This window comes from Passer montanus, unplaced genomic scaffold (genome assembly GCF_014805655.1).
Source record: "Passer montanus isolate IOZ18808 unplaced genomic scaffold, ASM1480565v1 scaffold100, whole genome shotgun sequence".
Classification (NCBI taxonomy): Eukaryota; Metazoa; Chordata; class Aves; order Passeriformes; family Passeridae; genus Passer; species Passer montanus.
The window spans coordinates 1,889,319-1,904,974 of record NW_024356506.1 but is presented as its reverse complement, the minus strand read 5'-3'; the positions used below and the strand labels follow the sequence as shown (position 1 = coordinate 1,904,974).

Below are 15,656 nucleotides of genomic sequence, written 5' to 3'. Positions count from 1 at the left end.
TTCTTCTCCAAACCTGACTGTGCTGATCTAAGAAGTTTCACAGTTTTGACCCAGAGTGAGCTTAAGCACCTGCAAGATTTTTCTGAGCATTTTCTGCGTTCAGCCTTTACTGATGAAAGACTGTGTCAGCTCTTTGGAAAGGGAGCATGTAACTGATATCAGTGCAGGTGAGAATCCAGTTTAATATTTGTTATTATTTTCTAAATCTTCACAGTAGCCAAACACCCATAACATATAGAGGTAACATTTTGTTTTTCTTTTTTTTTTTTCTTTTTCTGCTAAGAAATATTTTCGTCAAAAGATTTTGCTTTTCCCAAAGAGTAAAAAATATATGATTTTGTTAAATTCTCTTCAATAATTCTTATGGCATTTTAATTAAAACCATTTTGAAATGCTTTATTTACTGAAGGAAAACTGCATTTATAATACATGACACATTTAAAAATGAATTTAAATGGAACTTTCAATCATGTTGTCAGGAGAAAACATTATGGATAAAAATGGAACAAAATCACAAATGTTGGTTGCATTGAAACTTATTAAATGAAGTCTAAAGCAAGATTTGGCATTTTTCATGAGATATCTTGCTTGGGTTTTTTTTAAAGGCCACCAAAAAATCGTAATATAATGTTTTGTTTATTTGTCCTGCTCTTTCAGTGACATTTCTCATGAATAAATATGGTGTTCTGTGCATACAGTTGGATCAAATAAGCATCTAATTGATGTGTTGTAAACGGCACATGAAATTGTGGAAGTGCTTAGCTCAGATCCAGCAGAGCAAATTCTAAAGCAGCAGTGCACAGCAGGGGAATCTGAGCTAAATTAATTTTTAAACATACAAAAACAGTAACAAAAAAAAAAAAAAAGAAAAAAAAAAAGAACCAGACAAACATCTTGACTTTCACAGTTTTAAATGAGCAGAATTGGAGATCAAGAGCATGTTAAAAACACAAACAATAGAGATGAATTAACAGCTACTTATCTTACAGCACATTGTATAGCAAATGTGGAGGCAAAGAAATAGAATTTCTATTCTAGAAATAGAATAGAATTCAAAGAAATAGATACAGGGGGCATAATTAAAATCTGTAACATAAGGTAAAATATGCCTAAGGGGGGGAATAGGCAAAATTATTCACAATGATACCGACACACAGTATAAAACTTAGCTTTTCTTTCATACAATTAGTGCTTGTTGGTTACAGCAGGTTTAATATGACGTGATCAGAAATGCAGACACGGACGTGGGGCCTGAATGTGCAGTGCCTTGAGAATCCATTCCACTTCCCAGGGTGACCACAGGCTCTGCAAAACCAAGAACAGCTGGTGAGTATTCACAGGATTCCCAGTTTCTGGTGCAGGGGTGTCGCTGATGGAAGGGTGGCTGCTCCCAGAAGGCACAGACAACAACAAAGCAGATCAAGCTCAGGAAAGTGTATTTTCACTGATTCCAGGCTAAGGAAATTGTGGAAGTGGAAGGGATGAGAAGACTGGGACATATTACCCACAAAGGCTGTGGACTCCTCGTCCCTGGAGATGTTCAAAACTAGGTTGGAAGGGGCTGTGAATAATCAGGTCTAGGGGAAGATTCCCTGCCCATTGCAGAGAAGTTGGCATGAGATCTTTAAGGTCCCTTCCAACCCAAACTTTTTGATGGCTTTGTGGTTCTATGACTGAGAATACAGAAAAAAAAACAAAAACCAAAACAAATTCATTAAGAAAATACAGCATTTAATCTTCTGTAGCAAGGAAAAAAGTAATTTGTGTGTTCTCTTCAATGCCAGCAATTCCCATACCTGGAGAAAAATGCATGTAGTTTTAAAAATATAGTTTTCTGCAAAATGGACGAAGAATAAAAGAAAGAACATGGCACTGGTTCACTTTACTGGAGAGAATATAGCTGAGAAATTGTATTGTTTCCCATTTTCCCATGCTGTGAAAAAATGAAAACCTTAGGCACTTCCTCTGACTAGGAGCAACTCATTATAACTCTTAGATGTCTAATTAGAGATCAAAACCATGTAGATCTAAACCATAAAATGTTTACACTATTCATGTAGACAAGTTAATTGAATTTTAAAAAAGGAACGTTTTGATCAAAGAGTCTTTTTTCTCTCCAATTACTGTAAAAGAAACTTCTTAAGAACAACATCTGCAGCAGGACAGCACCTACAAGATCAGTACTTTGCACTTCTGAGGTTGGACAGATTGTATTTTTGCACTCACCATCTATGAAACAGCCCTGAGTGTTTGTAAGAAGCATCACTATGAAATATATCAGCAGGCTTTTGTAGTGTTTGTGTTTGTTCTACCTCCACTTCCTCAGTGACTGTGTTTGTGTACACAGGCAGTCTAGGAAAATCTAGTTAAACTTGTTATCCAGGGTGAGGAAAGGAATGAAAAACTGGTCTGTCATTATTATTACTGAAGACATAACTGATAACAACTTCTTTTCTTTTTTTCTAGCTGTTTTTAATACAGGTGAAAGCCTCAGAAACACTGTTTTAATTATGCTTTACTTCACACCAACAAGGTGTTAAAATAGACCACGATCAGACACAAAGCAGCCAAATACAGATACAAACATATTTAATTAATGCTAATTTTTAAACTGCTCATTAGAAGATTGCTCAGGTAATATTTTTGAAGCCAGATGTCCATTATGTGCTGTTGCAGATACAAAGCAGAGATGAGGGTTCCTGCCTCAAAGAGGCAATAGAAACACTCTAATGGGAAGGGTATCCTTCTGAAGATGACATTCATCCCAGCTAATTCAAGGTCTAAGCACCTCCATCTGAGTAGAATGACTCCCAGGCTCCAGGCTCTTATTACAGTAATTACAAATCTAATCAATACAGCCAAAGATTTTTAGGGTTTTTAGGGTGGGGATCATTTGAATAAAGTAATCAACTCTGTACTGACCTAAATTTCACTGGCTGGTATTGACTCACATTAACTGCAAAGGGATCTTCAGGATGACTTTCCCAGTTGCAGAAAGGTTCACTGTTGACATCTAAACTTAGCTGCATAAATTCAGCAGCCAAAGTCCTTTTAATGCCACAAGAGGAGTTGCTCAAGTCACTCACACAAGAAAAAAGCTCTGGAAAGGGGATGGACACCACTAATCATTTACCCTTTCCTTCCAGTTGGGAACTATTCTCACTTTTCTGTTTTATTTAATATTTCCCAGCACTTTTTAAAGAGGAAAGGCTCTAAGGTGAACCTTGAAGGTCTCTTCCAACCCAAACCATTTTATGGCATTATAGAATCCTACCCTATTTCTAGTCAACAATCATCACCTGTTCAAGTTACAGAATCACAGAAATTCACAAAAATTCTGGAGATGAAGCAGAGTGATCAGGGCTGTGTCCAGTTGGATTTTGAATAGCTCCAAAGCTGGAGGCTCCATAACTCTCAGCAATCCATTTCCCCGTTTGGTCAATCTTATATTAAAAAAAAAAGTGTTTTCATATATGTTTCAAAAAAAAATTTCATATTTTTCAGGTTGTGATCACTGCCTTTTGACCTGTCAGTAGAAACCACTGAGAAAAGCCTGCTTCTACCTTCTTTATCCCCCTGCCTCAGGTACTTCTAGATGGGAAAAGTACATCAGAACCTTTCCTTCCCTAAGCTGCAGTCCCAGCTCTCTCAGCCTCTCCTCAAATGTCAGAGAGCTCCTGTGCAGGCACACACATGCCTGTGTCCAGGAGAAAAAGAGCACAGATCCTCTGGAGTTTGAACAGAATTCTCCAAGCACTGGGATGAAGAGCACCATGGGTTGGACATGAAATCAAACCCTATGTCCAGCAAAGGCCATTGCTCTTAGCAGGCTCTGCAGCTGCTGGGGATTCTGAATTTTGATTTGCAGGCAGGGAAAACATTTATTTAAATTTAAATATTTAAAATGCAAAATTCATTTGAATGAGAAATAGGTAATCTTCAGGCTTGGAGTGCAGCAAGAGAGATTCTCCACACACAAGCTGGCTAAAAGATATTCTGGGCCAAAAACCCAACAGACTTCATATACCTTTCAGGTTTGCTTGAGGATAAAAATGAATTTAAGTAACTGAGAGAGAGTTTGAGTTCTGTCATACTCTTAGATTTGATTAAAGATATTTTTTGCTTTTTGGGTAGTAACAATTATGCTGCATTTAGCAGTGCTACTCATGGACCGTACAGTCTTATATTAATTGCTATACAAATGGAGAACTAAATAACAATCTTTAGAAAGAAATAAATTAAAATGATGCTGGAATATATCCTAGGTTTTCTTTAATGTCTTGGGAACTTCATTAGAATACATGTGTCTGACTTGAGGCTCTGTCTGTCCATACTTCTGTGAGTTATTTCTATTATTTTCATAATCATTAAAAGGAAACATATTTTCTTGATTTTTTTTTTTTCATGCATAAAGAGAGAGGGCAAATAAAAAAAGGACTCTGCTGCTGTCAGGGTGCTAAAATTATGCTTTTATGAAAGCTGACAGATCACTGAGAACTGTAAAAACAGACCATAAAGAGCTGCTCCAGCCATGTGGTAGCTCTGAGCTGCAACAGGAACCTGAGGTAAGGATCCATCCTCCAGCCCTCCTTAGCTCAGAGAATCTTTCCCCTCTTTGAGGTTTACAGTATAGACTCTGCTGTTTATTTAGTCTGGGCTGTTCTGCCTATGAATTAAAGAGGTGGTCCCATGGGAAGATAAATTATCCAGAGTAATAAATAATAATTTGTCCCTACCTGCTGTTGTTCCAAATCAAGTGAGATCTCTGTCTGGGCAAATATGAGGATGCATATCACACTGTGTAAATAAGCTGTGATTATACAACCTTTGACATTTGCAAATTTACATGGATTTAAGACTTTCTCATAGATACAAATCCCAATGAATTTCTCTGTTGGAGAAGGCTCATTGAGATAAATCACAGTCCAATATTAATAGTAGATGACCATTATATATACAGACATTTTGGGTGGTTGAATCCTTCTTTAAAACTGTGAAACAATGACAATCATTAGAAGTTGACTGAGATGATTGAAGGTGACCCATTAAATTACGAGGTGGAATTCTGCCTCAGTGAAAGGGCAGAGATGATCCAAATCTCATTAAAGTCCATGCAAACACTCTCACTGACTTCACCCAGCCTTGCATCAGGCCCATAGGAAAGGTCTTGCAGCTGTTCTGCAAAGTCATGGAATGAACAGATGGATTTTGGTGGTGAGCACTGAAAACATGGACATGAAAACAGCTCTTCAGAGTTATTTAAAGGTCCTTCCCAACATGTCAAACTCGGGCAGGGAGGGAGTCTGTGCCAGTGCTGGACCCTCAGCACAGGTGTCTTGAGTTGCAGCCCACAGAAAGGAAATGTTAAGCCCTTGACTTGATTTTGCCATTTTTTGTTTAATTTAGTTTTGTTTTCTCTTATTTTGATATTTATTTTATTTATTTTTATTTATTTTTAGTGTTCTGGTGAACCTGTTTCCAAGGCACTACTGTCTTTTGATATTTTCAAACTGAACCTTCCCATATGCAAATTTACGCTAATTAAATCCATGTCACAACACACTTTATCTGCTTTCCTCTGAAACTGCTGCATACTTTATAGTTTCAGATGTACATTGCAAAGGAGCTTCCAAATATCACAGAGCTGGAATCCTGTGACATCATCTCATTCATGATGTGAATGTAGAACCTAAATTAATCTGCGAGGCTGATATTGGAGACAGCATCTTATAACACAAGGATCTAAATTTTCTATTTCTGAAACCCCTAAGAGAGTATTAAAGGGAAAGCAGAAAATCTATGGTTGTTTACATTTTTCTGGCTCTAGTTCCTTGTAGCTGCTAATATTCTGATTTTCATTTCCTGACAATAAAATACAGTAAATATACTTTGCTTCTGTGTTTAGGATTCAACAGATTGCCAGCTTTGAACATCAACATCACATTTATCCTAAGTCAGATAACCTTTCTCTGCAGTTGGGGTGCAATTCATGGCTTAACTCGTTTGAAATTAATCTCCTCCATCTGTGGTGGCAGGGAATGGCCTCTGAAAACCCTTTCTGATCACTTTGATGAAGGTTTCAAAATGGGCCTGATATAACAGCTTTTCTTTATACATAAATTTTAATGATGTATTTTCAGGATAAAAAATAAAAAAATAAAAGGCAAGGAAAGGAAGAAAAAAGATCACAATACTAAGAAAACCTGTGGTGTTTCCTGCCTCTTTGAAGCTGAAGTTAATCAGATAGCAGATTAGTCTGAGAATTACATTTCTGACATTGTAAACCTTCCAGGCCTTTAGCTGGGTCTGTTTTCAAGTGTAGTACATGATGATGAGATTTTGCCTTCAGTAAAGACTGTTGTTTCATCAGTTAAGGTTCATCTCTTTAAAGAATCCTTCCCACTAATTTTCTAGGGAAGCAAATGATGTCCACTTTTCATTGCAGAATTTCTTCAGTGCACGACTGCCCACAGCAGGAAAGCTGCTGTTCTTATTTAGCCACTCTGGTCATTTCTGCTTATACTGGAGTTCTAACAGTAACTTCTTAAAATAGGACAGACCTAATAACCCAAGAATCTTCTGTCAGAAAAAAAATGAGATGGCAGGGTGATGATATACCCCGTGCAATATGGCTTAATATTCACTTACACTTTTATTTCCCCTGTGCTTTCTCTTAATTGCATCAATGGTTCCCAGAAGCCACCTTTGATTCAACTTTATTGAAATAATTTCTTTTGCTTTTTAGAAAGATGGTCCGGTGGAAATCCAGGTCCTTTGGAAGTCTAGAGTATTTTTGGCCCTGATATGAAGTTCTTCAAATTTGGCAGCTGCAGATTGTTGTTAAAAATATAAGTTTTAGATAAAGATATTAATGCAAGTGCATGGGTACCAGTCAGGGACCACCACAAGAGCATAGGTGTGTTTTGTGGACAGTATGGGTTAACCCTAAAACAAAACTAAAACAAGGAATTAGAGGATACTGGGAACAAAACAAAAGAAAATCCAGCAAAAAATCCCAAGCCCACAGTCCAGGCATTGTTTGGAGATCCAAGAAGGGTGTTGTCTATCCAAGTCAGTTCCTTGGGATTCACTACACTGAAAGAAATCCCAAGTCTTTTCTATCTTCATGTTTAGTCATGTGCCCAGTAAGAATTTACCCTTGTGCATTTCAGTCTGACCCCTAAAGATGTGTCTTAGCAGTGCACAGTACATGGCAAAGCTTTTAAGAAACGTGCAGCTGGTACTCATATAAACATGGAAAAAAGGTTTGCAGCAGCTCAGAATTTGCACCTGGGAGGCAAAGCTGCAGAAGATGACATAATAATGGCAAGAGATACAAAGGGTGATATCACATTTCAGAAGTGAATATTGCTAGCTGAACTTCGGGGATCATGAGAAAATTCATTTCACAAAGGTGGAATGTCCAGAGCCTGGGAGGTGACACATAATGAATTAGAGTAATTTTGCCCAACCTGTTAAAAACAAATGCTGTTATAGAAGTAGCAGGGCCATTTGCATAAAGATTTTTAAATTACCTGGTGTTGAATATGTGAAACATCGGGTAATGACATTGCAAACTCAGCTCTGATTAAATGGCAAGTGAAGAGCGAATCTCAGCAGCATTGTCTTATCACATTAAAACAAGGGGAAAATCTATTTATGAGTGAGCTGACCTCATTTTTTTCTCTCATAGCCTGCTGTGCGTGGCAGAGTTTGGTATGATTGAAAAGTCATTGCATAGTTCTTTAACACGACAATGTTTAATCCAAGAAAAAGTTCCTTTTCAACACACAGCAACTTTTTTTTTTGAGTGATACAGTTGACATAAGCCTTGAATGCATTTTTTGAGGTTTAAAATTTGGGTTCTAACAAGTTCTCCCAAAAAGTTCTGACAGGAAACCTCAGGAGCTACCTGAAGCACAAACTTCATCCCTGTACTATAGCAAGTCAGGAAAGAGAAAGAATCAAACCCACTTAATAATAAGGTCTTACCTCTTCTCAAGGTCACAAGACACAGAAATGTGTACTGATTTTCTCTTAATATTACTTTTCTTGTAGAAGTATTGTCATCCTGTTTAGCCTGGAGGAAAAGGAGGCTGAGGGGTGACCTTATTGTTTTCTAGACCTGAAAGGAAGTAATAGTGAGGTGATGCCAGTCTCTTCTCCCAGGTAACAAAAGACAGGAGAAGAGGAAATGCTCTCGAGTTGTGCCAGAAAAGATTTAGAGTTGATATCAAGATGATTTCTGTCATGGAAATGGTTGTAAAGCAATGGAGCAGGCTGCCCATGGAAGTGGTAAAGTCACCATCCCTGGAAGTGGGAAAAACAGTGTGGAAATGCACCCGAGGACTTGGTTCAGTGGTGAACTTGGTGGTGGGGGTAGGAGGACAGTTGAACTCAATGACCTTAGAGGTCTTTTGCAACCTCAACAATTCTATGATTCTACTTCTCAAAAAAAAAAAAAAATCCCTTGCAATTTGGGATTTCCTTCACAACGTCCCCATAACAAACTAAATAAATTCATCTGGAATCATGTTTTTCTGAGGGCTGAAACTCAGAAGGGTGAGGCTCAAGTTACACAGGATGGCTATGACTTTATTTTGTTGCCTTGACAAGAAGGTTGAAATTTCTGGCAATGTGTGCTCCAAATCTAAGTGACTGAATGACCAAAAAAATACCATTGGCTGTTCTTCATCCATGGGTTCACTTTACAATTTGAGCTGCAGTAACTTTGCTCAGCTGCAAGATGGTTCTGTGAAAGAGGTCACATCCCTCCTGGTCTGAGTAGCCACTGCCTTTCCCTAGCAGGACAGAGCTCCCTGACTCACATTTGGCAGCTCCTGCAGTGTGGAGGGAGGAAGGAGAGAGAAAAGCAGCTTCATGAATATGTGGAATTATTCTGGGAAGCACTCAGGATAATGTAAAAACGAGAGGCATAAAACACTGGCCAGCTGAGACACTAAGAGAGATTAGATAGCAGACCTGGCAACTCATCCATTTGCACCAGTGTGGCAAATCTTGTGGTTTTTTTGGGAACAAGCAGAGTTACTGGCATTTGACTTTCATCTTGGATTAAGTATCAGGAGGAAAAATGCTGACTTATGTTAAAATGTGTCTGGTTGCAGGACAGATTCAAGGAGATGGATGCTTAAGCACTGGAGTACACAGCCAAGGCTGCCAAGGATGCAAATCTCTCAGTGCCCATCCAGTGCCTCGTTACTGTTCCACCATCCCTGAGAACCTGCCATAGGGAAATACCAGGCTTTCACCTTGCAGCTGCTTTTAACTACAGAGCAAGCAAATCACAGCTGTAAAAGGTGACAGAAACCCTTAAATTCTCATTCATGTGTTACTGGAAATAAACCTTAAAAAAGCCCACAGAAGACACACAAAATGGTTGGCATTAAAGTATTCCAGCTAAGGGAGCAGGAACTGTATGCTCCAGTTCTGCTGAAAGGGAGCTGGTGGCAGAATAATGTGGTTTGTGCAGAACTAGAGAAAATGAGAGTTGAAAATGTTCCCAAACAGGAAAAAAAACCACACTTGCATAGCAAGAGTTGCTGTCTCATGCACTGATGGGTGTTTTCAGAGCAGCAGCAATGCATATTTAAACACAAGAAGTACCTTCCTCAGATTATTTTTTTAAATACTATTTAACTATGAAGGAAACAAAACTGGTTTTAGTCAATGAGGACAGAGATGGAATGGACAAAACTCTTAACACTGGAAATAGAACTGCAACTTATAATGTTTTCATTAAGAACAGCACTGGAAATAAATTGCTGCATAGAGAGCTAATTAAAAAAGAAGTAATAAATTCTATAGATGTAAATATAATGCATTTTTTTCATCCATCTGGGCTCTAGATGTTGTTAACTCTGGGTGATGCTGGTTTTACACACATATGCTGGTGTTATTCCTACAGATGGTACCAGGGCTGAGGCACAGGATGCAAGGAAGCTTCATGTTTGCCTTGCTTACACTCTAGCAGTCAGTACTGGATTAATGCAAACCCTAATCCCATCAGAAAAGAGATATTTTAGTAGACACCAGGGAGACTAATGCAGTTGATCCTGGCTTATGGCAGGAAAACGCACATATGTCAGGGATTTCACTCTGATATTTGTAGATAACCTTGATAAATCTTTTGGACACCTCCTCATTTGGACCTTAGTGGGCTGTTCACAAATAAGGGTGAAAATAGCTGAGTTGAATTTCCTTTTGATCTCTTCCACCATTCTTCCAGTGTAGGTGGGTGAAATATCCTGCCTAGTGGATGTTTATTCCCTTTTCTACTGTTCCAGATTAGTCAATATGGAATATTATGGATGAGATTCCTTGCATTCAAATTCAAATGTTCCAGATCAACACAAATCACTCTCTTTTCTCTGTACAGAGGAGAGAGGACAGTCTGGCTCATGTTAAACAAATCTATTCAATAGCTAAAGAAAAAAATATATAAGCATTAGCCTGAAAGGGAACATCAAGTGACAAGTTCAGGTTTAGCTGTCTAAACTTCAGTGACAGTAATCTCATATTTCTTTTTTAAAAATATTCTAATTCTGAAATTAATATTTCTTTACTGCCTTATTCTGTTCACAGGTTTTTATGGTTTACCTTGCATATTTTTTGTATAAATAAATTTTCAGTGACCAGATAAATGAGTGTTGCAACCACTAGTAGCAGAAAGAAGCCTTTATTCATAATGTGCCTTGTGCATTTTCCTTCCTTCCTTCCTTCCTTCCTTCCTTTTTTTTAATGTACACACAAATCTGGATTCCCACTTTCATATGGAATCCAGATTATTTTCTTGGGTAACATTATTGGAAATAAGCGATAAGTATCAACTCTCATGTTAGATCTTACTGGGACCCATCTAATTAAAGCCTTATAAATTTTTTGGTTACTGCATGGATACAACTCCCATCTTTTTTTCCTCATAATGTTCTTTGTGCACAGAAAAGCAATCCTATCCTCCAATGTGTAAGTTCTCCTGCCATACTCACCAAAAAATGAATAAAATAAAACCCACAGGTTGAAGGGAAGAATAGAAAAATATTTCAAAGAAAGATCTCCGAGTTACTAAGCAAGAAACAGTGTCAGAACTCCCTGAGCAGGAAATAATCAGAAGCTTGGAAAGTCCCAAGGGAATTTTTTATGTACATAATTTGTTATTGCTCTTCTTTGAGTTTGGGTACTCTTCCTTGTTCGTGGGTACTGTTGGAGACAGTGAAGGGGTAAAATTATTTGTGCTGGCCAGGCTGGGTGTCCTAAAATTTCCAAAATCATTTCTGTCAGATTTATGAGGGTGCTGCATCTATTTAACTCCTCCCTGTTTATTATCACTGCTGGGAAGAGCAGCACTAAAGGAATTATGTAGAGCTCCAGAAGTGTCTCCAATTTCTTTTGGAAAGAAATAGGAGTTTGTTGGGGAGGAAAGATAATCATGAGCAATCACTGACGAGTCAGCTGTACATACATATTCTGCATCATGCCTCTGGTTCCATTTCTGGGAGCAGAAATCATTAAGATTTTACTTTTTCCTTAGCATGTAGTGCTATAAGGGATTAAGAGAGAAAAGAGGGGAGATGAGGTATTTAAGGGCTCCAGTAGACAGAGAGAAAGCTTTTGGGTATCAAAAAAGCTTTTTTTACAGCTCAAGTCTTTTAGACAAGAGGCAAAGGAACAAAAATAAAAGGATATCTGTTTTAACAGATCTTGTGTACTACAGTGACTAAGGTGCTTAACATAAAAGTAAAAAACTAGGGTAGACAAAATACAAGATAGAAAATTCCAGGGAGTTAGTGTGAATTCATGGAATAGAGATTTTTGAGTTTTCTTTATGTATCTGTGGTTGTTTAAAAAGCAGAATCATTTTGGTAGTTGATGCACAGCCTTCTCTGTCCAGCACAACCAAGCTCTCCAAGACTTCCCATGGACTTTTTCAGGAGGCACATCATATTCAATAGGTCTGAACAAAAACCTACACCTTGTATCTGTGGTTGTTTAAAAAGCAGAATAATTTTGGTAGTTGATGCACAGCCTTCTCTGTCCAGCAAAACCAAGCCCTCCAAGACAGTGGTATTTAGCAATTAATTTTGGGACTTCCCATGGACTTTTTCAGAGGGCTTTAACTGCACATCATATTTAATAGGTCTGAACAAAAACCTACACCCCACATGCACCAAGCAAGTGGAGATCCTTTCCCCTCAGATACCAAAGTTTCCTCTTAACAAGAATAACAGCAACACTGAAAAACCAAGCAAACAATCAAACTACAAAATCAAAGGCATAATATTTATTGTTCACCTGCATCTGGCAGCTGGAAGAATCAGAATAAACTCAAAGTACACTTTGCCAAGTGTTTTCTTAGATGTTTTTTGCCTTCTCTGCACTGGGTTCCTAGTTTGGAATTTCTTCTTTGGAGGTGGCAGATTCCTGCAGCACCACACCCCAGCCCATCACTGGAAGTGACAGCTCAAAGCACACAATCCCTGTCTGTATTTCCCCCTCAATAAAGCTGTAGTGCAGCTGCACCTGGAAATAAAGAACTCCCTCCTCCTCTGCAGCAGGTGGAGCCCAGAGCACACCCTTGTCTGCAGCAGCAGCGATGAGGTTGGAAAGATTCCTCCACAGAAGGAGGGATCAGACACATTTGGGACACCACTTTGCCTGTTATCCCCAACTCTGAGGGTGAAGGAGAAGTGAATCATTATGAGAAGGAGGGGAGCACTCACTGGAACATGTCAGGCTGTGATTTAGACCAGCTTCATCCTTGTTCTTTGGTGAGGAGTAGTAAATATTTTAAGGGGAAACAGCGATGCTACTTAAAAAACACTTACCTAATTAAACCTCAAGTGCAGGAATCTTTATTCTGCAGAGCTGCACTCTGTGATGCTCAGCACCTCAGGCTATACCTCAGCCATATGGCACTTTAATAGGCACTAGCAGAGGGAGCCCTTTTTATATTTTAACAGATGGGTGCAAGCTACTGGGGTTGGAGCAGAGGGCAGAATGAAAGGAAATGTAAGGGAAGAGAATAAAGAAAAAGTTCAAATAATGAATTCTTATTGAACTCTTCCACTTCTGCTTGAAACAGCTTGAGGTCTTGTTTCTTTCCTAGACAGAGCTTTTGTTTCCAACCCCTTGGACTCAGACTCGCTGATCACAAACCATTTCACAGCAGATTTACCGTGTGAGGCATTGTCCTTGCAGCAGAAATACCACTGCTGATTTCAGAGTCTGCTGCCCAACAAATACCTGCATGAGTTTAGGAGTAGGATTGAAACTTTTATAGTGTTTCCTCTGCTGTACCTGTGCCCCTGTGTATTGCAGTCTCAACAAGTTTTGGCTGTATCAGAGAATTACTAGAAGGCCTCAGAAGGGAAAGTCAGTGCAGACACGTTGCTGGGGAAACAGGGTAAAGAGATTCCAAGAAAAGAGTCAGAAATAGGAGGCCTATTTGAAAATTACTGATTTATTGAAACATTTAGCTTTCAGATAGGTCCTGATCTTGTGGCTAAGAAGACCAATGGGATCCTGGGATGCATCAGGAAGAGCATTGCCAGCAGACTGAGAGAGGTGATTCTGCCCCTCTACTCGGCCCTGGTGAGGCACATCTGGAGTGCTCTGTCCAGCTCTGGGCTCCTCAGGACAAGGGAGATATGGACCTCCTGGAGCAGGTCCAGGGAAGGGTTATAAAGATGATTCGGGACTGGAGCATTTCTGAAAAGGAAAGGCTGAGGGAGTTGGGGCTGTTCAGCCTTGAGAAGAGACAGCTTAGAGGAGACCTCATCCCTGTGTGTCCCTGTCTGCAGGGAGGGCTCTGAGCAGGGCCCAGGCTCTGCTCTGTGGAGCCCAGCAATGGGACAAGAGGAACGGGCAGGAACTGATCCCACAAAGTTCCACCTGAACGTGAGGCAGAACTTCTTCCCTGTGCAGTGACCAAGCCCTGAACAGATTGCCCAGACAGGGTGTGGGGTCTCCCTCCCTGCCGATATTCCAGAACCCTCAGCACACAATCCTGTGCCCTGTGCTCTGGGATGGCCCTGCTGGAGCAGGGAGGTGGCACCAGGTGACCCCACTGTGCTCCCTTCCACCTTGGCCCATTCTGTGATTCCGTGTGATCTGGTAAGATTGTGGCTTTTAACTGCAGCAATTGCATTCAGCAAATAAGGCTATCAGCCAAAGTGACCACAGGGCTAAAGGATGATAATTCCATTTCCACTGAGGTTGTTACATGGGTTAATATTTCCCAAATCTGTTTGGATGGCTGCCAGTTCACAGCTTTGTTGCCTCACCCAAAACATTGTGTGCTGCCTGTCTCACCTTCCTGTCTTTCCTTGACTGTACTTCCATAAATACCATTCCTTCCATCCCATGCATTTGTTTCCCACTTCATGAGGTAAGTTTAATTTGTCCCAAAAGGCCTGTAGCAAGTTTTTACCCTCTGGGGGTTGATAGGGACCCCATTCTAGGGAGCTCTGATGTAGAACCCAATGTGGCACTGCAGATAATTCTGCCTGCTGATATTCCTGCACCAATTTCGGGACTGCATCCCCCAGGGTAAAGCACCTGCAAGCAGCTCAGTTATCCTTCTGCAAGGGTACACAACATGCAAAGTATTTAATGTGTGCTCTTGATAAAACACTCTGTGTGTTACCTTCTTCTACAAAAACTGTGAATCCATTAAATGTCCTAAATATTTATTTAATCAGTGATTTTCCTCTATTTGTTCTATCTTCCAGTGTCCATTGGTGTACCATAAAAAACAATGTTCAGTGAATGTGTTCTCAGAGCATTAATTCCTTTATTGAGAAAATCTCTTGTTATTTTAATCCTCCATCTGAATTCCTTATTAAGAAAATTATAATTAATGTAGAGTTTTTATTTTCATTATTATTCATCACTCTGCAATAGCTCAGTATTTTAAAAAGGCAGAACTGGATGTTTCCAACTAAGCAAAGATTTCATATTGGATTTCTACTTAATTTTAACTGCAAGGAATAAAAAATGGAAATGTGTTAAAATGTTTATGTGTATTTCAATTTGTATTTCCCAAATTATCTGTAGATCTATATCAGATTTGAATGTCTGTGTGAGAAAATTAGATCTACTCATGGCTGCCACACTGGAAGTTTTTTGATGGGCCTAGCAGGTCATGCCAGCCATGACATTAAATTTTATTCTTAGAACATTATCAATTCTTATATTAAATTTTCCTTTTATTTGACACACTTGAGACTTTTGACTGGAACTACCTGGTTTAGATTTTTAGTTTTTTGTTTGGTTTTTTTTTTGTTTTTTGGTTTTTTTTTTTTTTTTTTTTTTGTTTTTTTGGTTGGTTGGTGTTTTTTTGGTTTGGTTTGGTTTGGTTTTGGGTTTTTTTTGTTTTTTGGTTTTTTGGGTTTTTTTTGTTTGCTTCTTCCTATGTGGCCAGGCTTTTTTTGGTCAGGTTTAATCCAATAATTGAGAAGTAATTCTCATGGATCAGCTGTACACAGGGGTGGGATATTCTGAGTCCAGCATGGGGTTCATGCAGTCAATCACAGAGTTTCAGCAATGCACCCTTTCTTTTTCTTTTTTCTTTTTTTTTTTTTTTTTTTTTTTGAAGGGGGGCCTTTTTTTAACCTTTTTTTTTTAATCCAAAACAGGGC

General features: G+C 39.0%; 1 protein-coding gene across 6 annotated transcripts in view; it reads right to left on the bottom strand.

The window, feature by feature from the left end:
• Positions 1–308: 308 nt before the first annotated feature.
• Positions 309–15,656, bottom strand: part of TSNARE1 (t-SNARE domain containing 1) — a 450,340-nt gene continuing 434,992 nt past the window's right edge. For all 6 annotated transcript variants that reach the window (XM_039714443.1, XM_039714426.1, XM_039714471.1 and 3 more), the window contains one exon: positions 309–1,305. The gene's annotated coding sequence lies outside the window, so the exon portion shown is untranslated. The remainder of the gene's footprint in view (positions 1,306–15,656) is intronic.